This window comes from Canis lupus, chromosome 3 (assembly GCF_048164855.1).
Source record: "Canis lupus baileyi chromosome 3, mCanLup2.hap1, whole genome shotgun sequence".
In the NCBI taxonomy this organism is placed as follows: domain Eukaryota; kingdom Metazoa; phylum Chordata; class Mammalia; order Carnivora; family Canidae; genus Canis; species Canis lupus.
The window spans coordinates 60313703-60340119 of NC_132840.1; the positions used below are offsets into that span (position 1 = coordinate 60313703).

Here is a 26417-nt window from a genome sequence, read left to right on the forward strand (position 1 = left end):
AAGGGAACACAGTGAAATATTAGAACTTAGATCGGCCGCCCACCCCTGAATCCCGGTCACTCAGTGTCCTCTCCAGGGGTGCCAGAAATCTTCCTTCTGGTGTTATTGTGCCTTGTCCAGAGATAGTCTATATTTATGAGAGCATATATGACAGTGTCCTTTTACACATATGTAGTGTGTTACACACAACGTTTTGCATTGTTCATTTCCTACGTTAATATCTACTTTGCAGATTAAGACCAATTCTATTCTTATTGAAGGGCCATATAGAATCCCATAGTATAGATCTACTATAAATTGGACCAGACCTCTGCTGATGTTTATGCTGTTTTCTATTTTTGCTATTATAGACAATGCTGCAGTGAATATACTTCTGTGTTCTTTATTTTGCATTAGTGAAAATAATTTTCTTTAGGATAAATTACTAATAGAGCTACTTGAGTCATATGGTTTGCATTTTTGTTTTTGGTAGAGATTGCCAATTTGCTTTCCACTGGAGTTCCACCAATTTACTCTTTCACCCAAAATATTTGAAAATATCTATTTCCCCTCTCAACCCCTACCTTGATACAGTGTTTTTATTTTTTTTAATCTTTGCCAATATGATGGTTGAAAAATGGTCTTCCTTGTCACTTAATTTTCATTTCTCTTATTATGAATGAGATTAAATATTTATAGTAATTTTTAACATTTTATATTAAAGAGCCACTTTTTTAAGAAACACATAGCCTTAGCTAGTTTGTTACTGGGTTATTGACCTTTGCCTTAGTGATTAATCTGCATTCTTTATATATTAAGGAAATTAGCCATTTGTCTATGATATGGGTTGCAAATTTCCCCCCAGTTATAATTGTATTTTGACATTGTTTTTCCCTCATGGATTCATTTTTTTATGCCATTGAATTAAATATCAGTGCTTTCTTTTATGACTTCAGAGTTTATTTCAATTTGGACCTTCCCTATTCCAGAATCATCCTAATATTATCCTATATATGCTTTATTACTTTTGTGATTTTGTATTTCACATTCAAATCTTTGCGCCATCTGGAAGTTATTTTAAGCAAAGTTAGAGGTTCAAGCTGCTATTTTTTTCTAGATGGCTACCTTAGATGTGTTATTGAATATAGATAGATACTTTTCATTGTTCTGAGTCTAATGCTCATAAATTGTCACCTAAGTTATCACCTCGCCTACAAAAGCAGTAAATAAATAGTGGTATAATCATAATAGCAACAATAAAAATAATAACAGTAATACCAGTTATATCTACTATGTGCCAAGCACAGTTCTAAGCATTTTACAAAAATACTACTGAGTAATTATCCCAAATCTTAAGAAATGGCCAGATCCACTACATGATGGAGCAAGAAGCCAGATCTTTCCTGCACTCCAGAATGACCTGGTGAGAATGTGAATAAAAACAGAACAAAATTCCTCATGTTTATAATGGATTGGTGAGAGGTCCCAGACTGTCCTGTTTTGCAAGCATTTAGGTAAATGAATACATAGTAGTTTGGTTGGCATTTATTTGGACTAGGGAAATGGGATAAAGACGATTTGATCAGTCAATGAACCACACTTAGCATCCATGTGCCAAACATTGCAGAAATTCACCCAGTACACACCAGAACTTTAACACCTGCTGGCTCCACTCTGGCCAATGGCAGTGCTGTACTGGGGCTAAATATTTCACACATGACCGTAGTGCCAAGTGCTATGGTAATTCTTTCCATGCTCTGATACCTCCATGTACATTTTCTTCATAGCATTTACTACAATTATACACTTTTGTATGATTAGATTTCTCTACCACATTAGACTGTAAATTCCCTGAAAGCTGGAACCCATCTGTTTGGTTCAGTATTACCCCAGTATCTAACATCTAGCAGGTGCTCAATAAATATCTATCAAATGAATGGCTTCATAAACAGCTCTAGAAGGACATAGATCCAACTTCTAATTAACTCTTCCTGTTTGGCCTTGGCTGTGTTTCATAGTTCCCTAAACTTCAGTTTCCTCACGTGAAAATAGACATCATAATAAATATTACCTAAGAGGGTTGCTATGAGAATTAAGTGAAATAATACATTATTACCACCATACTGAGTTCTTGTTATACATCCAGGGCTTCTCTGTCCTAGGAAGACCTCCTGGGAGAATGTGGTCTATATATTCACTCATGTCTGGAAAGCCAGTCCTGAGATCGTACATTGAATGTTCAGGCTTCCCCATAATCCTGTGATTCAACTCTGGCATTCAAAATCTACCAAGTACAGAGTCAGAAGGGGATGAAGGAGCACCTGTCAAGCAAGTATAAACAATTTTGATGACAAACGGTTTGTATGTTTTTCCTTGAAGTTTTGTCACTCAGTATTCTGCAAAACTAGACAAACAATTCATGGGCTCTATCTTGCATCTGCACTTCAGTGCCCTGTGATTTACCATGCTGGTTTGGCAGTCAGCTTACCTTTCCTATTATGAACTTGATACTATCCCAAGGGCTTTAAAATCTATATGGAACCTACCTACTTTCATCATGGTAATTTAACAGTAGCCTTTAAAATGTCTTTGGACAAGCTATAAAGTACATTTTGGAGAAAAAATGCTCAAGGGAGATCATAAAGCATTCGAACTCACATTGTTTCTCTCCAACTGTTGTCACTATCCAAAGCACTGCCTCCCGGAATGATACACCTTAAAAATGTTCTTCAGATCTCCCACCTAAATGCATTTTTAAAGGCATTCAAGGAAGATCCCACATACCTGAACTCATTTAAATGCCTTCCTGCACTGTGTCCATCCAGGGAGCTCTTTGCCGCATCATCTGACTAAATTCTATTTGTTCATTCATTCAACAAATACTTATTAAATTGACATTTCTATTAAAAGGTACTCCGGTAAGTGAAAATTTGATGAATTAGACATGGTCAGTTTCCTTAAGGGGTTTATAATCTAATGAAGAAGACAAACAAGAAAATTCCGTGATAAGAATAGAGTTGCTATTTTTAAAAGTTTTTAAGTACTCGGATGAGTCACTCAAATTTTCAGTTTGATCCATTTATCGCTTAACCATTCATTGAGTATCTACCGGATATCCAAAGCACTAAAAAGGATACCCTCCGGGATCTCCAGAAGAAGTGGCAGGACTCCTGACCTCAGAAAGCTTCTTTTCTTTGCACCTGTATCTCAGTAACCTATGTGTGTGCATCTGATCCGGTTCTTCCTCCTCAGTTTCAGACCATTTTATTCAACCACCTACTGGACATGTCCACGCAGTATTTCAGAGGCTCATTTACCTTGCATGTTCCAAATGAAATCCATTATCCTTCGCCCTGGTTAATGGCCCCTTCACCTGCCTAGGTACCCTCATCAGAAACTTGGAACGGGGCTTGGATTTCTCCCTACCTTTAATTCCGCACATGTAATCATTCAGAACACCTATCAGTTTTATCATCTGTACAGTTCCTTTTCTTCCTTTCCCTACTCCTTCCACAGCCACTGCCCTAATTCCTGTCCTCATCATCTCCCACCTGAACAACCACATGTCTCCTCAGCTAGCCTCCCTGGCTCTAATCAATGCTTCTCCAGACCATTCCCTTCACTGCTGCTCGAGCAATGGCTCCGAATGGGAATGTTAGTATAACCCTTCACTGTCCCAAACCTTCTAAAGACTCCCAGCTCCACAGAACAAAGTCCAAACAAGGTCCTTGGATATGCACACTCATCTTTGCCAGCCCTGAGACCTGCATCGTAATGTCAGCCCAATTCCAATAGTCAGAATCTCCTGAGCACACCATGCTGTCTCATCCCCCTGCCTCTGCAAGTGCTGTTCCCTCTGCTGGAGTATGTATCCCCTTCCTGTTCTCTGTCTAATTATTAACCACCTTCAAAGATTCTGTTCAGGGGTTCAGGTGCCTCCTCTGTGAGACTGTCTCTGATTTATCTGAACTATAGCGATGACGGCCTCCTTTATCACACTGATGAAGTGCATGTGTGTCTTTTCCTGCAATGTGTCAGTGTAGGGCTGTTTGTACAGGTCTGTACCACTTTCTGAGCTCTAAGAGCCTTGAAACTCTATCTTTAATATGACCCCAAATCCATCAAGCTCTCATCACTACCCTTACATCTCCCCAGAACTGTTGAATAGATTCCTGACTAACTAGGTCCTTTGCTTCCAGGGTCTCCTCACAACCTGTTCTTCACTCTGCATTTGGAGTGTTGCTTTTTTTTTTTAATGAAAATGGATCCAGTCTGATATAAATATCACCACCCTTTGCTTCTGAATGTGTGTTAGAGGTTCCACATTTTCCGTAGAATAAAGTTCAGAATCCTTCGCATGATCCTCATGCCCCCAAGACCTCTCTGGCCTCACTTGTGGTTCTGCTCCTTCCATCTTCCTTTCTCTACTGCCAAACTATCTCACCATTAAACACAAAGAAGGAGGGCAGCCTGGGTGGCTCAGTGGTTTAGCGCTGCCTTCAGCCCAGGGCCTGATCCTGGAGACCCAGGATCGAGTCCCATGTCCCTCTGCCTGTGTCTCTGCCTCTCTCTCTCTCTCTCTCTCTCTGTGTGTGTGTCTCTCATGAATAAATAAGTAAAATTAAAAAAAACACACGCACACAAAGAAGGGTTTAGATTTTCTACCAAAGGAAATAAAATCAGTGCAGATAAGATTTCAGCTGGGCACCATGATGCAAGTATACCAGGAGGGAGAAGAAACCCATATCTGTATGAATCCCCTGTGAACAGCCGCCAAACTGGCACAGTAATCCTGGTGTGACTTGTCTGATGGTGGCACATACAAAAGAGGCTGTAAGAGACAGGAGACACTTCAGAGCAAAGATCTACAGGACTGGGTGCCTGGCAGGTTGTGAAGAATGGAAGGAGAGAATGAGCCACATGAAGATGGTCCTAAGAGAGAATAACTGGAAGGGGGTTCTTGGTGTAGAGGTTAAGATAGAGTACTGCTGGACACTTGTTAGGTCAAACTCAGGGACACTCAAGCAAAGGAAATGTTCCTATGGAGGCATGGACTGTAGGACTATAGATCTGGAAACATCCACATAGCACAGTGGGAAGGGCAGAGGCTTGAGTAGATCCCTTCTCCTGGGGAGACTGTATAGAGGAGTTCAGAAGGTCAAAACAGAGCCTGAGGAAGCACCAGAGCAATGAGTCAAAAGGAATTTGACAAGCTATAAAGGAAGCACTAGTGAAGAGGTGGGCAGAGACTGGAATGCGTGATGTCTTGCAAATCAGAACAGAGGAAGTTTCAGGAAGGAGAAGGTGGTCAGTGATAGCAAGTGGCGGTCATACAAGGTCATGGAAAACCAAAGACCAAAAGTGTGCTTCTGGGGTTTAGTAAAAAAGAATATCATTATTGACTTTTGAGACATTAGAAGATAAGAATAAAAACCAGAGAAGAGAGTGTTAAGGAATAGGTTCTTATTAACTCCTGAAAACAAAAACGATTTTGTGACCAGTTTAATTTACACATTTTGAAAAGTTAAGAACTGTTCACTCAACAGACATCCTGAAACACCTCTTTGTGTTCAAGAATAGCTGTCATGTTTTGCAAGCAGACACCAAAGACCACATGAAAAATTCTCTTTAGATGTCTAAGGCTGGGAAAGCCAGGAAAAACCCCAGTATGAAATGTTTTCCGACACTTTCCCCTTTTCCTTTCCTGCTTATTCAGGAGAATATTTGCAGTCCATTGTTTTTCTAAATGATGTTCTGACGTTGCAACATGCAAAAAGGCATCCAGCTGCATTCTTCCTGTTTACGTCTTACTCTTCAGTAACTCAGACCTGAAATAGTTCATGTTTCCAACTATGTCTTCACAGGCTTCTTGAAGTTTTAGAAAACACCTAAACCCTTATCCCTTCATTCTAAACCTCAGTATAAACAGTTTTGCTCAGAAATACCTATCTCTTGGGGCATCTGGGTGGCTTAGTCAGTTGAGCATCTGCCTTCAGCTCAGGTCATGATCTCAGGGTCCTGGGTCAAGTCCCGCATTGGGCTCCCTGCTCGGTAGGGAGTCTGCTTCTCCCTCTCCCTCTGTTGCTCCTTCTGATCATGCTCTCTCTCTCAAATAAATAAATAAAATCTCAAAATTAAATACCTATGTCTCAGCTTTCATTCAAGGAAACCAAGTGGCAGTGTCCAAAGAGTCTTTAAATCATCACTTTAATTCACCATTTGGTGAATTTCAATGTGCTAAACATTATGTTAGTTTCTGAAAAGATGAATGAGCTACTGGCCTCAAAGGTTCACACTTGAGACAACATGCACCCTTTTCCCCCATTGGAGGTGTGAACTGCAAGAGCAGACACGAAGATGTGTGAAGAGTCCCAGCCCCGCACACTGCAGGACCTCACTGATGCCCTGCACCAGAGGGGAAGCAACTGCACAGCATTGCTCTTCCCTTAAAATTACTCTGTCATTACCATCGGTCAGTGAGGTATGAACCAGGGCAGAGCACCGAGGGCTCCATGAAGACAGATTTTTTCACTCGAATGGGCACGTAGCTTATATTTGTTCTTTTCACTTTGGAGTGGACGTTAGTGGTCATTTTCTTCTGCTTAGTAGGAGCCTCATTGTGATGTTCTCTGAACTTTTCAGGGAATAAGGATTATTAGAGGTACTGCTCACATTGGCAGGTCTTCATTTAAATGAGCAAGTGTATTCCTGCTGTTATGTGGAAGAACTTGGCTCAGTAACAGCAACAATTTCATTTTCCCTACCTTTGGGGGAGACATGTCAAGCTCAGGAAACCTGCCAAGTCAACAAAATGTTTCTTCAAGATGTTTGATGTTTCCAACAGCAAGTCTAAAAGGCTGCCAGGAAGTTTTTCAGAACCTGAACTGACTGTGCATCACACAATAATATTTAGAGCTGGTCATTGTGAGATGTCTCTACAGACAGCTTTCCTTCTGGCTGTATCCCTTCCAATCCAAAATATGAATTTAGCCCTTTGATATTTGAATATCAATGACCATGATGATGTCATGGCAAATTTCTAAATTTATGCTTTCTTTGGTATTGGTAATGTTTCCTAAAAGTTAAATTTCTTTTATACAGTAATTGTTTTTAATGTACCAGCATTTTGCATCCTCAATGCCTCAAAATTTCTCTTATTTTTCTGCTCTCAGTTAGAAGGTGCCCTATACACCACAAGCTCTAGATCGGGGTGGCCAGGAGAGAGGTTATGTCCCACCTTCTTGGTAGAGAGTTCTTTAAAATGCAAGGTCCATTAGGAAAGCCCTAATATGAAACATTGAGTTCACCTGGGGCTACCTTGCTTTTCTTTACATTCTGTTAGTTTATTTTTTTTCCTCCTGTTAGTTTAAACAGATCCAAACTAGTTGCTCTCTAGCTGCCGCATGTTTATTGAGCCACATATTTGAGCAGGTCCTCATGATTCCATCAGCCCAAGACCTCATATCTAACATTTAAGTTTAGCCTTTATAGTGAGATTCTTGCTTCTCAAAGGCAAGAATTACTTTAAATGCTCTATGAGTTCTTTCTCTGGAGTAACTAGCAGGAATGAAAACATTTAGAGTCATAGACTTGGGGAGCATTATAACAGGGACATTATATTCCATCTGGAGCAGCACTGGCCAGTAGAAATACAGCGTGATCCATCATGAGAGCCATGTATGGGCCAGAATGCAATTCTAAGTTTTCTAATTTTCACATTAAAAAAGCAAAAAAAAAAAAATGACATTAATCTTAATAATGTATTTTATTCAAGCCAATATACCTAAAATATTGTCATTTCAACATATATTCAGTAAAAAATATGAATATTTTACAATTTCTCATACTAATCTTCAAATTCAGCATGTATTTTCCACCTGCAGCACACCTCGACTTATGTGGGCCACATTTCAAGTGCTGGGCACAGCAGGCAGTGCAGATCTAGGGCCCAGCCCCTGCACTTTACAGATGCAGAGAGGTGAGGTGTCCAGCTGGCTAAGGAACCAAAGACAGACACTTGGGAGAGAGATTGTATCACCTGAAATTGCAGGATTTCCCTCCTGGGAAAGTTGTGGTGACTTTCCCACTTACTAAGCCCACATAATGCCTCTCCTTTCTTCCTCACCTCCAGACACATGAACCCCAGGGTCTGGGTAATGATGATGAAGTCACCGCCTTCAAGTCTGAACAAGCAATGTGCTCCCAGCAGCCGACCGTATGTGCTCTGCTCCACCACAGATGAGACAGCCCCGCTTCCAACACTGGCCACCAGGACTGCCCTCTGGAGGTGCATTCACAAATGGGCTGACTGCTTTCCAAGGGAAAAACAATTTCAAAGAACTCTCCAGAGGATGGTCTCTCTTGCTCCTTGAAGACAAGATTTCATCTTTTTCTGTTCACAATCTTGCTTTTCAGCCAGCCAAAATGAGTGAAATCAGTAGTTAGAAATGGGAACCGAGAAGGTTCCCAAAATGTCCACAGAGAAGGAGCAAGTTAGAGGTGAGAGGTGGAGTCTTGAGATTTAGAATGTATTCCTCAAAGGGTTGTGGACAGGGAGCACCACCAGGGCAGAAGGAGCATACAGAAGAGCCACAGCAGGCTGTAACTCTGCCTGGCACTGACTGACGACATCAGGTTAGATGAAGGTCCAGTGGCACTTGATGGTGTGGGGAGTGGAGACGGTCTGGGCCCACAAACCAGAATAAGAGAGGGTGTACCACTGGGAACCCAGAAAAGCAAACCCTGCAACTAATGAGATTTGTTTTCTGCAGAAACCTTTCCAGAAAACGGTTTATATTTATATTGCCAGTAAAATTAAGATTTAAATTTAACTGAGAGACTATGAATTCAAAAATATCCATAGATCATAAAGAATGATTTGGAGGGTGACTGGGTTGCTCTGTTGGTTGGGCATCTGACTCTTGATTTTGGTTCAGTTGTGATCTTGGAGTTGTGGGATCGAGTCCCACCTTGGACACCATGCTCAGTAGGGGATCTGCTGGAGATTTTCTCTCTCTGCCCCTCCTCCTGCTCACTCACACACTTTCTATCTCTTTCTCTCTCTCAAATAAGTAAATAAATCTTCTTTTAAAATGATTTGGGGAATTTTAAGGACAGATTGTCCTGATGACTGATGACGGAGCTGGAGAGCAAGAATTTGTCCACATTATTAATGGTTCTCGAGCAGCATTGCTTTAACTTAGAGTCTCTAAAGCAGAAGACACAACAAATCAGGTTACCCACCCCCTTGATGGCAGCCCCTCCCCAACCACCACATGTCCTTGAAAGATGTATCCACACCTTCAGCTACCTTGCCTTATGGTTCCACATTAAATTCACCAAGTGAGTCCTGACTCCCCCAGGACACAGGCGATGACTCGGTCTGTGGTGGCCTCATGTCCTCTTGCAGCTGCTTGACTACAGTGGACTTTCCCTCCTCTTGACTGGTGAGGCTTTAAAAATTATTAAATCAGTCTCCTAGAACAATTAAAATACAGCCTCCATGGGTGGAGCCTGTCCTGTCACTGGTATTTTGCTGAAGACAGAGAGACTGAGTCAAACTTTGCATTCTGAACAGTGAGACATATGGGCCCCTCTGTCCACCCACTCCCCAGTGTCACCCTCAGCTCTGGGGACCCTGCAATCAGACTTATTCCATCAAGGCAGTCCAGGGAAAAGGCCCATGGGCACCAATATTTGAAGGGGAGAAGGGCCGGACGGTTTGCCACTGCGTCCTCCAATCAGCCCGGTTCACACACAGAGGGGACACTCACCTTCCAAGTGCCCCCTTGTCAAACATAAATTTAGCAGAGCCTGGAATTGCCCGATGCTTCTAGTGTGAAAGCCAGGGAGCAAAACTGACAAGGAAAAATCTGAGGAGACCAACAACACAGAAGAATACTTGAAAAAAAATTATAACTAATATTACAATCCTCAGAAATCTAAGAGTAGTTACTCTTGCAACTGGGAAACAAGGATTGGATGCTCAGGGAATAAAGAGAACATTCAGAAAAACGCCCAGGAGATAAAAATATTCTAAAGTAGAAATGAAAGTCAGCAGATGTATTAAGAGAGGAAATGCAAGGGCATTTCCTAGGAAACAGAACAACAACAGAACATCATAAAGATAAGAAAATCACAAGATCAATCCAAATAATAATAATAATACATTATAAATAGTAGCAGTTCTAGGGATTAAAAAAAACATGAAGGAGAGAAAATCATCAGAGAAATAATAGAGGGAAAGGTTGCAGAACAGAAGGGTATGAACAAACCAAGCATAGAGATGGCTTGGGGTCCAGAGCACAGGGATCTGTGACGGGGGAGACAGGAGGGAACTCCCTGGGACCATGGTTGCACAGCTGGCCATAGGGGACCATGAGAGTGACCCCGGGGGGTCCCCAAGAAAGAATGCACCCCCGAGAGACGCCCTGATGTGTTAGATTTAGAAACATTTCAGAGTTCTGCCAGATGGTTCTGGAAAAATCAGTGGTTAGTACAGAAAAAGTTAAGCAAATATAAAAATGAAGCAATTTTTTTCCTGCAAGGATAAAATTTGTACAATATCAAAACATAATTCTAGTACATTATGGGGCTCAGCTGTGAGCAATGTGTACTCAGTCCAAAGGGAAGCACTTCACAAGGATTCCACCAAAGTGGTGGCGTCACTCTAGGGCCCTGGCTCCTGACTTGGGCTGCGCCTTGGAACCATGTGGGAACTGTAACGACAGTGCTGACACCTGCATCTCAATCCCAGATACCCTGGTATCCTTGGTTGGAGATACAGCCTACACCTTGACAATTTAAACAGGTCCTCAGGTGATCCCAAGGTGTGGCATTAGGTGAACTGCATTGGGGAAGGAAAGGCAGAGAGCCAGAGCCTAGTGTAAGGAGGCTAAACTCTAATTTGCAGAGCAGGAATTCCTACAACCTAACACAAGAAGTTTCCGTACAGACAGAATCCAGCCCTACCCTCACACAGCTTGGCTCTGCTCACTCCTCCCTAATCTCAGCCCTATGAGATCCTGCCTTTATGATAATTTTGATATTTTGCTTATCAAGGATTTTTGGCATAATTTTAATTTTTAAAATATTTCATTAAAATATTACTTATTTTGATGATTGAATTTTGGGACACCTCCATAAATATCGTGCCTGTAGCAAGTTCTTCCTTTGCCTCACCTGAATTCTGGCCCTTGTAGGATATAAAATTGAAAAATTCAGAAATTATAGAATAAATGTATTAGGAAAAATGATGGGACTACCAGGAGAAACTGCTAGAGGAATTAAACATTGTTGCCTCGTGGAAGCAGGACTCAAAGGTGGGGATGGGTAAAGCAGGGGATCACTTTTTTCTGAGTTACAAGCTGTGGTGCTATTACTCAAACTTTAAGACTAAATGTAACTTTCTTCTGCAAGCAGTTACACTAACCAAAAACCCTCTCTAGCCTCTCACACCACCACTTGTACCTCCTATATATATCTCCTTCATTTTCACAATACTAATTCTGCCAATCCATGAGCATGGAATATTTTCCCATCTCTTTGTGTCTTCCTCAATTTCTTTCAGAAGTGTTCTATAGTTTTTAGGGTATAGATCCTTTACCTCTTTGGTTAGGTTTATTCCTAGGTATCTTATGCTTTTTGGTACAATTGTAAATGGTATTGACTCCTTAATTTCTCTTTCTTCAGTCTCATTGTTAGTGTATAGAAATGCCACTGACTTCTGGGCATTGATTTTGTATCCTGCCACGCTGCCGAATTGCTGTATGAGTTCTAGCAATCTTGGGGTGGAGGCTTTTGGGTTTTCTATGTACAGTATCATGTCATCTGCAAAGAGGGAAAGTTTGACTTCTTCTTTGCCAATTTGAATGCCTTTTATTTCTTTCTGTTGTCTGACTGCTGAGGCTAGGACTTCCAGTACTATGTTGAATAGCAGTGGTGAGAGTGGACATCCCTGTCTTATTCCTGATCTTAAGGGAAAGGCTCCCAGTGCTTCCCCATTGAGAATGATATTTGCTGTGGGCTTTTCGTAGATGGCTTTTAAGATGCTGTGGAATGTTCCCTCTATCCCTACACTCTGAAGAGTTTTGATCAGGAATGGATGCTGTATTTTGTCAAATGCTTTCTCTGCATCTAATGAGAGGATCATATGGTTCTTGGTGTTTCTCTTGCTGATATGATGAATCACATTGATTGTTTTACGAGTGTTGAACCAGCCTTGAGTCCCAGGGATAAATCCTACTTGGTCATGGTGAATAATTTTCTTAATGTACTGTTGGATCCGATTGGCTAGTATCTTGTTGAGAATTTTTGCATCCATGTTCATCAGGGACATTGGTCTGTAATTCTCCTTTTTGGTGGGGTCTTTGTCTGGTTTGGAATTAAGGTGATGCTGGCCTCATTGAATGAATTTGGAAGTACTCCCATCTCTTTCTATCTTTCCAAACAGCTTTAGTAGAATAGGTATGGTTTCTTCTTTAAACGTTTGATAGAATTCCCTGGGAAGCCATCTGGCCCTGGACTTTTGTGTCTTGGGAGGTTTTTGATGACTGCTTCAATTTCCTCCCTGGTTATTGGCCTGTTTCTGTAGCTCCTCCACCAAAGGTCAGGGCTGTTCTAAGACCTTGGAAATCCTGGGCATTCTGACTTTCAGGGGCCCATCCACATCTTGTGAAACACCCATAGCTCCATAAATGCACCCACAGCTCCATAAAATAAAATGTATTTTCATGTATAAAGGGTTTTTTGAAATTTTCTTTTGAAATGATTTGGCTTGGAGTCATCCATTTTGACTGGCTAAGATTTCTCAGCAATAATTTTGCATTCTTCGAACTCTTGTAAAGTGAGAAAACCTGCCCACTAACTGTTTTTGAAAGCAGTGAACTTCCATCAGTCTTCATTAAATAATTAATCAAATGGACACCATGGGCATTTTGTAGAGATTTTAATTACGTAGATCAATTTTCAGTTTTGCAATTTCTCATATTTTAGAGAACAGCCTTTTCTTTCCAATTCTCAGACCTTTCCAGATGCTCCGCATTTTCCATGGTGTCAAAGAGCTTGAGTCATCCTGTGGATCACTGCAACAATCTTCTCCCAGCACCCGTTTTAGGGGACTTTCCATCCATCTCCCAGTTGGTCCGAGTAATCATGTCCCTCTTTGGTTTCAAATTCTTTAACAACATACCACAAGTAATTTCCTTAAATACCTAGCTTCTGCTGGCTCTTCATCTCCAGCACTTAACTCCTCCCTGTGGCAATCCTACCAGAATGATTTATTTCCCACCAAAGTGCCAGGCTTTATCTTGCCTGCTTATCTGTGTCTGTGTGGTTCCTGTACTTTCGGTTGTTTCCCCTTCTCCCCGTATATTGCTTCCTGTCACTTCAAGGTCATTTATAAAACTGCCAATTTTTTTACTTTAAATATTTGGGTTTTGGGGCACCTGAGTGGCTCAGTGGTTGAATGTCTGCCTTTGGCTCAGGTCATGATCCCAGGGTCCTGGGATCGAGCCCCATATCAGGCTCCCCATAGGGAGCCTGCTTCTCCCTCTATCTGTGTCTCTGCCTTTCTCTGTGTCTCTCATGAATAAATAAATAAATACTTAAAAAATATTTGGGTTTTCTTTGCAGAATTCCTCTGTTATAGAATTTAAATTATCTTATTGCCGTGTTCCTTCATTGGCACATCTATCTTGTCTAATAATGCCAGCAAGCAAGAATCCTATCCATGTCATATCCACTGCACCTAGAAAAGAGCTGAGCCCATAGCAAGCACAGAATCAATTTGTCTACATCAGTGTCTGTAGCAACACGGCAGCTGTTGGATCAATTGTAGGAACTGCCTATTATTCTGTTATTCTATTATTATCACAATTCTCCTGCAGCAAAAACCACCCTCTGGTTAAGTGACTCTGAGAAACTTGAATGAATCCCAAACCCTAGTTTTGTTACCATTTCCATAAACTGAAGATGATATTACCAACTTGGCCTATTTCACTTAGGCACCAGGGAAATCGGGTGGTTGTTGTATAAATATACCTGCATCCTCTCACATCTCCACAAATCCAAGATCACCTCACCACTAACCTGGTCCCTGCGAGTGCTGAGCCCACCGCAGCTCCCCCCGCCACTGGACGGAATCTGTATGTCCCCCTTGGCAGCAGGAACAACCCCCCCGCAGCTGAGGGTCCCAGGACAGGGCACAGGAAACCCCAAAAACCTTAAAGCTTCTCATTCATTCCAGACTCATCACAACCTGACCATAGGAGTAATAATATCTCAGGGAAAAGGATTTTGTTTTTATCACCTGGTGATAAAAACAAATTTCTAACCTGGAGATTAGGAATTAAGTTTCCTATTTGAAAAGAGATTTCGTCATTATGAGAAAGCCCCTCTTTCCCTCCCGACTTGGCAGCTCTCTGAACCCCAGTGATCCAGGATCTACCAGTCCCACCCAGCACTGCCTAGATGTTCCAGGACCATGAGGTGGTTTCATGCTTGGTTAAGGACTATAATGATGGGACTGTTAATTGTGGCCAAGGAAGCACATCACCTCAGACACAGTGAAGACATGGAGTGAGAAATTGAGCCAGAGCAGTGGGTCTGAATCACCAAACCCAAACCCATCTTCCTCCATGAGGTCAGAGCCAAGCAGTGTGAGCAAGAGTGATATAAGGATTTGTTGCTCCCTCCTTCACTGACGTTCACTCTGTACCAACTGGAAAGTGGATCCTAGGAGGCTCAACCCTCCCAAACCCCCAGAAAATCTCCTTAACCCCCAAGACCTTGCTTTAGAGTTGAGCTGAACAACAGGGACATGGGTTCGTAAACGAGAGGACAAGCAGGGGATGAAAACCACGAGCAACAACACCTATGGACCCATCGTCGGGAAGTGATCCTTATTCACTCACTGAACAAGCATTAATGTATCGTGCCAGGCATTGTTCTAGGTGCTGCACATATGGGAATGTAAAAGGAATGAAAAAGAAAAAACCCTGCTCCTTGGAGCTTCAATTCCCATTAGGACGACAGGTGGTAACGCGTGCTATATAATAAAGGGGCAGGAAGGGGGGCAGTGAGAGAGGAGGCCGGGCAGAGGGAGGAGCAGGAGCCAGCTGGTTTGGCGGGGGGAGAGCTCCCCAGCAGGCAGAGGGGCAGGGGGCGAGTAGGGACCCCAGGAACCCAGGGTGTCTGGAGCGGGCGGGCCAATCACTGAGGTCAGAGCCATAGCAGAGGCTAGTGAGGGCTTGGCAGGGCTTTGGGTTTACTCAGGGCAGGAGAGGAGCAGAGGAATAACTAAGCCAACTGAGGTTTCAAAAGGAATTCTCCGGTGAGTGTGGGAAACAGTTACTGGGATGCAGACACTGAAGGTCAGTGGAGAGGCTGTTACACTAAGGTGAGATGCTGGTGGTGGGAATAGGGTGACAGCAGTGCTACAGGGAAAGCCGGTCAGACTCAGGGGTTTATGAAGGGATCAGAGGCAGGGACTGAGAGAAAGAAAGGAAGTTGAAGATGTTTTGGCCTGAATCCATGGAAGGATGGAGCTGGTGTTTACGGGATTGGGGAAGATGTCCCCCAGCAGGGAGAAGAGGTCTGAAGAAGAAGACTAGGGGCTGATGGAGTTGGAGATGGTGGAGAGGCAGTGGGACATACATTCGTGGAGTTCAAAAACAAAGGTGTCAGAACTAGAAGTATGCATCTGGGACTGGTCCATGCACAGATGGTGTTTAGCGTGGGTGGGGGTGGAGATGATGAAGGGTTAGAGGAAGGAGTAGCATTCTCAGGATGGGCATATGGGGCACTCGAGTGTTTGGTGGGCAGCAAGGTAGGAAGGAATGGGCAAGAGAACCAGAGAGAAAGAGACTGATGAGGGAGCAGAGAAACCAGGAGGCCATAATGTCTTGAGAAATCATGTGGGGAAAAAATGCCTTTCAAAGAAGAGGGATTAGTCAACTGGGTCAAATGTGGTTGATAAACCAAGATGAGGAGAGAGAAGTGATCGGTGGGTTTGGTGATGTGGACATAATTAGTAATGGAGACCAGAGCTGCCTCAATAACCTGATTGATGAGGCTTCAAGAGAGTCTTGGAGAAGTAAAGACAATGGGCATAGGTCATCCGGGGAATTCTGCAGAAGAGAGAACTGGGGCAGCAGCTGGAGGGCAAATGGTTGAGACAGGGATTTGTTTTTAAGATGAGAGACTCTGCAGCCTATTTGCCTTCTCATCTGAATAATTAGGGAGGAAGAGAAGAAAGGGGAAGAGAGAAGGAGAAAGAGGGGAGGGAGGAAAGAATAAGAAAGAGGAAGGGAGAGAGAGAGGAAGGGATAGAAGAAGGAATGGGAGGGAGGGAAGGAGAGAGGAAGGAAGGGGGAGGGAGGGAAGGAGGAAGGAAGAGACCAGCTGAAGAAGAAGGAGAATGGAAGGTTGGGGAAGGACAAAGGAGGGATGAGAAGAGGACACAGAGGGAGGGGGAAACACTAATGTCACTCTGAAAAGGAAAAAAAAGTGAAAAGATGAAAATATCCAAAATTGGAAATAAAAGTGGGGACATTACAACCAATCACCAGAAATGAAAAGGATTGTAAGAGAATCTAGGAACAACTGTAAATCAACAAATTAGATAGCCTGGATGAAATGAGTAGCTCTCTAGAAACACACAAATTACCTTAAATGACTCAAGAAGAAATGGAAAATCTTAACAGACCTATAACAAGTAAGGAGATTGAATCAGTAATCAAAAGCTCCCAACAAGGGGCATCTGGGTAGCTCAGTTTGTTGAGCATCCAACTCTTGATTTCATCTCAGGTGATGATCCCAGGTCGTGGGATAAAGCCCCTTGCTGGGCTCTGTACTCAGCAAGGAGTCGGTTGGGGATTCTCTCTCTCTGCCCCTCCCCCACTCCTCTCTCTCTCTCTCTCTCTCTCTCTCTCTCTCTCTCTCAACAAAAACAAAAACAAAATCAAAAACAGACTGCTCCTAACAAACAAAAGTCCAAATCCAGACGGCTTCACTGGTGAATTCTACCAAACATTTATTTTTTTTAATTAATTAATTTATTTATTCATGATAGACACAGAGAGAGAGAGAAGCAGAGACACAGGCAGAGGGAGAAGCAGGCTCCATGCCAGGAGTGGACGCGGGACTCGATCCCGGGACTCCAGGATCACGCCCTGGGCGCTAAACTGCTGAGCCACCCAGGGATCCCCTCTACCAAACATTTAAAGAAGGGTTTACAGCAATCCTTCTCAAATTCTTCCAAAAAGTAGAAGAGGAGGGAATACTTCCTAACTCATTCTGTAAAGTCGGCATCATCCTGGTGCCAAAGCCGGACAACAACATCACAAGAAAATAAAATTAGAGATCAATATACTCATGAATATAGTTGCAAAGATCTTCCACAGAATACTAGGAAACTGAACCCAACAGAATTGAAATGGATGATGCACCACGGGCAAGAGAAATTTATCCCAGAAATGCAAAGGGGTTCAATTTAAGAAAATTAACCAATTAAGATATCACATTAATAGAATAAAGGGGAGGGAAACACATGATCATAATGGCATCTGATAAAAATCCAACAACGTTCATGCTAAAAACTCTCAGAAAACTAATAGAAGTGAACTAGGAATAGAACAGACCTTCCCTGGGGTGCCTGGGTGGCTCAGTGGGTGAAGCATCTGCCTTTGGTTCAGGTCACGATCTCAGGATCCTGGGATCGATTTCCACATTGGGCTCCCTGCTCAGTGGAGAGTCTGCTTCTCTCTCTCCCTTTGCCCTTCTCCTCACTAGTGCTCTCTTTCAAATAAACATTGTGCTTCTTCTCTCTCTTTCAAATAAATAAATAAAATCTTAAAAAAAAAAAACCAGAGCTTTGACATGATAAAACGTAATTACAAAAAACCCACAGCTAACATCACATTCAGTGGTGAATGACTGAAAGCTTTTCCACCTTAAGTTCAGGGACAAAACAAGGATGCTCACTTTCACCATTGTTATTAAACATTTTTTATAGGAAGTTGTAGCCAGAGCAAGTCAGGAAGAAGTAAAATATCTCTATTTACAGATAAAATGATATCAGATATAGAAATTCCCAAATAATCCACAAGAAAGCTATTTGAGCTAATAAATGAAATCAGGAGTTTCAGGGGACAAGTTCAACACACAGAAATCAGTTGTGTTTCTATAGACCATCAAGGAAGAATCTGCAAAAGCATTTAAAAAGCAGTTCCATTTACAGTCACATCTAAAAGAATAAAATACCTAGGAATAAATTTAACCCAATAGATAAAAGAGTTATACACTGAAAACTAGGCTGAAAGAAATTAAGGAAGATCTAAATAAATGCAAAGACTTCCTGTGCACATGGATCCTGTGTTCAACTAAATACTGTTAAATTCATGTCAATACTACCAAAAGTGGTCCATAGATGCAATGCAACTTCTAGCAAACTTCCAACAGCCAGTTTTGCAGAAATGGAAAATTCAATCCTTAAATGAATATAGTTGCATCTATGGAACAGGGAAGTTTTTTTCAGAGATCCAAAGAATCAATTTGCTATGGCAGTACTCCGTTATATCAGCAGAAGGAAAAGTATCCTGAATATTGTTACTTGGAAACCAAAAAACTGAGTTGTGAAAGCAAAATTGAGACAATAGGAAGTCTTTGAAGTATCTCCAAACTGCTACAGGATAAAGAAATCTTTATCCCCAAATGGCCAAAATAATCTTGGAAATGAATGTTCAAACTTCCCAATCTCAAAACTTATTACAAGGTTACAGTAATCAAAAACAGTGTGGTCCTGGCATTGGGATAGGCTTGCAGGTTAATCAGTAGACTTGAGAGTTGAGAATTAAACCCATATATCTATGGTCAACTGATTTTTGACGAGACTGCCAAATATCTTCAATGGGGAAAGAATAGTCTCTTCAATAGACAGTGCTAGGACAACTAGATGTCCATGTGCAAAAAAAAAAAAAAAAAAGGTTGGACCTGTATCTCACATCATATACAAAAATTAATTTGAAATAGATCATTGACCTAAACATTTCTAAAAGTCTTAGAAAAAAGCATAGGAGCAAATCTTTAAGACCTAGAACTCAGCAATGGATTCTTAGATATGACACACAAAGCAGCAGCAACAAGAGAACAATAAATAAATTGAATTTCATCAAAATTTAAAACATTACACACTCAAGGCATTATCAAGAAAGTAAAAATACAACCTCTGGAATGGAAGAAAATATTTACAGATCACATATCTCATAAGAGTTTCATGTCCCAAATACATAAATAGCTATATAACTCAGCAAGAAAGACAATCCAGCTTAAAAATGGACATCAAATTCAAATAGACATTTCTCTAAAGAAGATATACAGATGGAAAATAAGCACATGAGGAGATGCTCAACATCATTAGTCATCAGGGAAATGCAATCCAAACCACAATGAGATACCACTTGATACTACGAAAATGGCTGTAATCAATAAAGCAATAAGTGTTCGCAAGGATGTGGGGAAATTGGAACCCTCATACATCACTGGTGGGAATGTAAAATGGTGCAGCCACTATCTGAAACAGTTTGGTGGTTCCTCAAAAAGCTAAACATAGAATTACCACATTATCCAGCAATGCCACTCTCAGGTATACACACAGTAGCATCAAAAACAGAGACTCAGACATCTGTGCACAAATGTTCATTGAAGCATTTTTCACAACAGCCAAAAGGCAGAAACTACCCAAAATGTCCACCAACAAATGAATGAATAAACAAAGTGTGGCACGTATGTCCAAGAGAATATGGTTCAGCCACAAACAGGAATGGAGTTCTGATATACGCTGTAACATAAATGAACACTGAAGACATTCTGCTAAGTGAAATAAGCAAGGCACAAAAGACAAGATGCCTGCCATATGATTTGTTTTATGCGAAACATCTAGAACAGATGTCAAGGTCACAGAGACAGAAAACAGATTGGAGGCTCCCAGGGGCTGAGGGGTGAAGAGAATGGGGAATTCTTGCTTTGTGGTTATAGTTTCTGTTTGGGGTGATAACAAGGTTATCATTATGAAACGAGGTGATGGTGATGGTTATTAATGCCACTGAATTGAATGGTTTTATCAAATGGCAATTTGAAAAATTAATAACATAATATACCAAAAACAATTGAATCCTGCACTTTAAATGGGTCCATTGTATGGTATGTGGGTTATATCTCAGTAAAGCTATTTAAAAAATTAATGATGCAGAAGACAGAGGGGAGAAATTGCTAGAGTCCTACTCCTGAGTGCAGGAGAAAAGATCTACCACTTACCCACAGGGGCTTGGCCAACACAGGGACGTGGATAATTCACCTGTAATGACAAGGATATAAGTCAAAGAGTATGGACACAAATGCAGGGAGTGGGTTAGGCAGTTGGGAGCACAATCATGGCTGTCTTGGAGATACTGTCAAGTCACCATCCTTATTGTGCTTATTTCATTCTGCGAGTGAATCCTTAGCTGTTCTTCCCCTTATCCACCAGCACTCAACACTCAACGGCAACTTTCTTTTTTTTTTTTTTTTTTAAGATTCCATTTATCTATTCCTGAAAGACACAGAGATAGAAAGGCAGAGACATAGGCAGAGGGAGAAGCAGGCTCCAGTCAGGGAGCCTGATGCGGGACTCGATCCTGAGACCACAGATCACACCCTGAGCCAGGGGCAGGTGCTTAACTGCTGAGCCACCCAGGCGTCCCCAGCTGCAACTTTCTTAAAGGTGAAGAGGATGCTTTATTCATTTTGAATTGCCATAGAACCTCGGATAACTGTTCCGAGGAAGCTGTTAAGACCTTCTGAGTGAATGAGGGAATTATGGATCTAAAAGACAGCTGGCGTCAAAGAGGTCAGTTGTTTTGTACTCACCATGTTCAATTTACTCCATACTCTCTGCTTCTGTGTTAGAAGTAAATGGGCTTAGTTGAGAAAGTTCTGTATGTAGCATCCATCCAACTGTAGTCATGCCATACTCTTCTCCCATTCTTATCTAAAATTTTGTGTGTTTGTTTTTGCAGGATATTTTATTCTGCAGTGGAATCTCATCAAGTGTTGTCCATTGCAAAGAGTGGTGTGAAAAATTCCAGGGGAAATGACCTAACCATTGGAGAACTGGTTATCTAGTTGCAGAAAGAGAATACATGAGACAGAATTAAAAATATTTATGAATATTATCATGAACAAATTCCAAATAATGTTGACAACTGGTAGAAGCTGCAAAGAGTTTCTACCCTTTGGGTTTTCACAGTCAGAATCAGTCACAGAAGACTTCTTGGAGCAGCAAAGTTTTGAACAGGTTGTTAAAAAGGTGATAAACATAGATTTAAGCAAAGGAAGTAAAGATCTCACCAGAGTAAAAACAGCTAAAGCGAACAGATGTAATGAGAAAGCCATAAAAAAAAAAAAAAAAAAGAGAAAGCCAAGTAAGGGACAGGGGCTAATGGGGGATAAGTAGAAGTTTTGTTTTAATAAAGCTGAAAGTTAGGGGCACCTGAGTGGATTAGTTAGTTTAGAGTCCAACTCTTGATTTTGGCTCAGGGTCCTGGGATCCAGCCCCGCGTAGGACTGCTCTGAGTGTGGAGCCTGCTTGAGATTTTCTCTCCCCCTCCCCCTCTCCTTCTGTTCCTCTCTCACACACACTCTCTCTCAAAAAATAATAATAATAATAATAAAGCTAAAAGTTATGACTTAACATCTAAAACTTTAAATCATAATTCTTGTATAACATTTCATCTAAAGCATAACATATTGAGAAATATTTAAATAAAAATGAGAAAACGAAACGAATACAAAAATTACTCACTAATGGACTGATGCAATCCAGGAAATATTTTGATACACTCGAAGGAAACCACAGAATCATTATTATTCTGCCTTGTGTTCTTATAAAATCTACATGCCCTCACAGCATTGTTTTGGAAATGGTATTAGAGCTAACATTTATTGGGTGCTTACTATATTCCACACTCTGCTTGATGTGGTCCACATGTCTTTCGATAATTCCTGCAACCATCCTATGAGGCAAGCCTTACTAACCACCCTGGTTATAGTTGAGGTAATGAGGCACACAGAGGATAATTTAGCCATCTTGAGGTCATTTAACAGGTCAGGATGAGATAATAGGTAGAAGCTTTTCTTCACAGCAATGATGATAGGAAAATTTTCCTTCTCAACAACTCACTTGATAGGGACAGATTTATACACCACCACCAGAGAAGGTAGGAGAAGAATAAGTTCAGGTCCTATCAGCCCAGGGAGGTGGTTATGAGCTCACACCATTTCTAAGTGAATCGAATGTGTTTTTGCTGCCACAGCAGATGCTGCCTCTGATGTACACTATGCTGAGTGTATAAAAACCCTCCTCTGTCGTCATTATATGAGAGCCTGGCTCTTCTCTGAGAGAATATGCTCCCTCAGGAGAGGGAGTGATATTTTTTCATTAAAAAAAAAAGAATAAGGTGGGAAAGACAGTCTATACATCTAAAGCATATACTTGCTGGGAAAGTATTATTGAATAGAAGGACACTGTGTAAGATAATACTAGATAATTCCATGTGAATATCACACATTTACTGTTTGCTCTATAGTCTCAGAAGACAGGAGATTTACTGAGCCCTTCCATGAACAAAAAGACATATGAATTAGTTATTGCCCTAGAGGTGTCTATAATCCGATGGGAAAGCAACAGTGATAAAGAACATTTATCCCACGCCATTGAAGTAAGTCCAATTCTTTAGGCATCAGTACTGTGAGAGCACAGGGAGGAAAATGATTAATTCTGAGTGAGTGGTGGGGAGGACTTCAAAGTGAAGCCGGCCTTTGAGCTGATCTTGGGAGGATGAGAAGGATTTTTATTTGGTAAAGCAGCAGGGGAAGCATAGTCTGGGCATGAGCAACAGGTGGGCATGTGGAAGGTCACAGGACAGTCAGATGTGAATGCTGCCACCCAGGTGGAGGATGGTGCAGAGCAGGGGGCTGGAGAGGCCTGGAGTCCTGATGATAGATGGCCCTGAATGCACAACACTGAGCATGGGACTTAATCTGTTAGGCAATGGGGTCTGGGGCTTGTGTTATGAGCTACAATGTAAAATCTTTGAAAGCAAAAAACAAGGTCCATGTCTCAATGATCTCTGAATTCCTTGCACCCTATACAACATCTAGAACACAATACATATAAAAGATGGATGGATGGATGGATGGATGGATGGATGGATAGATGGATGGGTGGATGGATGGGATGGATGGATGAGTAGATGAGATGGATGGATGAGTAGATGGCATGGATGGATGGATGGATGAGGTGGATGAATGAGTGGATGGGGTGGATGGATGAGTGGATGGAAGGATGGATAGACAGACAGATGGACAATTGGACAGATAGATGGATGGATGGGGCAGATTCAATACCAGCCTTAGAAGTATTAATGGCAAAATTGATTGACTAATTGGATATTTGAGCATCAGGAGAGAGTCAAAGATGGCTTAAAGGTTCCTAGTACAAGGAATAAGGATTATGGAGAGTATAAAAGGGTGAGCTGGTTTGAGAAGGTGAGAAATATTTTAATAAATCTGCATCCTTCACTTGAGAATCTGGAGTGGGGGGTGGGTGGGGGACCACACCACACAGAGGAAAGAGGAAGGGATCAAAGCTGGTAAGCACCATCTGAAAGTCTCTGTTTCTGTGGATGGGATACAAGGACATGCATCCCTCTCCTGGGCCCGGGTAAGCTTCTTCGAGGGTTTGTTCGGGTAAGATGAATGCAATGCCCTTGGGCATGGGCGAGGGTGGAGGGAGGGAATTTCCCACAAAGCTTCTCTCTGTCAGTCTTCAGCTTTACCTGGGATAGCCACACCTACCTCTGCCTGGGCTCACCTCTTCACTTCCCTAATGCTACTGCTAACCCACAGGGCAACACACCCTGGGGAAGAATGAGACGGCCAGAATTGTCACTTCTAGATTATACAACTTCTTAGACATCTTTTCAAATTCTGTCTGGATTTCTGGCATTTTAAAAGTCTGCATAGATCTCTGTACTCTTAGAAGGAAAAGATCTGAGTTTCTATGCATATGGATCAAAGAAGGAGGGCGCTTTACTCAAGAGAAAAACTAGCAGCAAAAACAGTGGAAAGTGTTAATGCTCTTTAATGCTCTGCTAAATGTAAGTGTGCAGCTCAGAGCACAATTAACCACGTTAGGCTTGTGTGTAGCAGAGCCCACAAGGAGCCACAAACCACAAAGAACTGGGGCATGGTTTTGGCAGAACAGGTTTGAGGCTTGCAGCTGTGTAACTGTAGCAACGAAGATGACTTTTCCGAGCCTCCATTTCCTCATCCCTTGGTTGGGTTTCATGATACCTCCTTTCCAGAGTTATTGCGAGGAGGACCTGGAGGACCTGTATGCAGTTCTCTGTGCAATGTCTGGCATAAAGAGGCGTTCAGGGGCAGCCCAGGTGGCCCAGCAGTTTAGCGCCACCTTCAGCCCGGGGCATGATCCTGGAGACCCGGGATTGAGTCCCAAGTCAGGCTCCCTGCATGAAGCCTGCTTCTCCCTCGGCTTATGTCTCTGCCTGTCCCTCTCTCTCTCTCTCTCTCTCTCTCTCTCTCTGTGTGTGTGTATGTGTGTGTTTGTGTGTGTCTCATGAATAAATAAATAAAATCTTTTTTTAAAAAAAGAGGCGTTAAGGAACGTTAGTCCACCTTTTCCCATTGTGAACCAACCTGCAGAATGCTGGGTCATGTCCACAGACAGAGAAAGACACTAACTGTAAGTTTGCATTTGCAGGTAGATGCAGACAACGGGAATAAAGGGATCAGGACCTGGACACAGCCAAGTGAGACACCTGCCTGTGCCAGGCACACCAATTTCAGGTACCATGCAAAGTTGCCCTTGGCACACCCTCCTCCTCCACCTCTCCCTGCTGCCCTGTGATTACTAATCATACTTTCTTGATCTTCGTAAAGACAGGAGGAAGAAGGGAAGCCCAACTAACAGGCACTGGCATGCTAGCTGAGTTGCTTGGTCCTAACTGGAATTTGATATGATTGAGGTCACCTAAGCACTTCGACATTTTTTTTTCCAATTTTGCAAATATGATAATTATGCAAAATCAATGCGGATTGAGTGCATTTTACCCTCCACAACTGGGGTAACTGTATTTTTGCTAATGGGGCCTTTGCTGCATTTAAATATGGAGAACACTGAAGGAATCTAGTTTGTGGTAGAGTAGTCATCTGGGGGAAAATTCTCATTTTAACCTGTTCTCCACAACCTTCCTACTTAGATTTTCTGCCCCCATCACCTTCTTATTTCTTCTCTGTGTCTTCCAGCTATTAAGTCCTGGTTCTTTTATTCATTCATTCATTCATTCATTCAGTAACAAAAGCTAAGTGCCTACTATATTCCAGGCATTCCTCTAGGTACCAAGGACTCAGTACTGAGTACCACTGGGCTCCTGGTGTTGTAGAGACAAAGAAAGGGACAGAGCATAAACAAATAAGCATGAAAATATAATTATTGGTAGTGAGTGCTAGAGTGCTGGGAGGCAGCTACTTGCTTTAGCATTTCTTTTGCAGACTCCTACACACTTGGGCTGCAAGACTGCCCCAAGTTTCTTTGCCTTGTGATAGCATACCAGAGACCAGAGCCAAGGTGTACAAATGCATGGTGTGGTGTCCCCCAAACCCCAGTGCCGCCCATTTTGGTTAATCCCACAAATGGATATGAGGTCTGGAAACTTTTCAACAAATCAACACTCACTAGATTTATAATAAGAAAATAATTCAAGCTTATGTAAAAAAAAAAACCAGAATCTAGTACATCAAGATCTAAGAGAAAGACAGTGCTTTCATGGCTTTGATACTAAAGTGTTCTCAGTGATTGATGATAAGAGGAGAAAGGAATGCAAAAATGAATGGATAACCCAAAGCCTGGATCCAGACAAAACTGTGACATATATCTGCATCAAATCTCTCACAGGAGCATCACACAGAGAACATTTTTTTCACACCAGGGAGAGCAAAGATTTGGAAAAGGTAGCAGAGAAGAAGAAAGAGGTCTAGATAATGCACCAAATTAAGTACCTGCTAACCAGATAGCCCTTTTTAAATGGACTAGTAACTGCTGACCTGAGAAATGAGGCAGGATGGAGTCAAGACTGGATTTTCAGACAAGTCAGGGTTCAAGTCCTATGTCCACCTTTATGAGGGGAGGACCTTGAACAAGGTGAGCCTCACTTGTCACATTTTTTAAAGTTAGAATGTAATGATGCCTCCTTGACAGGTTCTAGAATTTGCAATGTCTAGAACATAGCAACTGTTAAGTGAGCAGCGGCAATTATTATCACTGTTAAAAGTTTCCAGGGGCACCCAGCAGGCTCAATCCATGGAGGCTGTGACTTGATCTA

The 26417-nt window shown here is 41.9% G+C and overlaps 1 long non-coding RNA gene across 1 annotated transcript; it reads right to left on the bottom strand.

Moving 5' to 3' along the window:
• On the bottom strand, nucleotides 1-26417 carry LOC140630854 (uncharacterized). The gene is made up of 4 exons (XR_012028533.1): nucleotides 26140-26417; nucleotides 20884-21134; nucleotides 20293-20332; nucleotides 1-2300 (listed from the first exon to the last, which is right to left on the bottom strand). It is a non-coding gene; the product is annotated as an uncharacterized lncRNA (long non-coding RNA).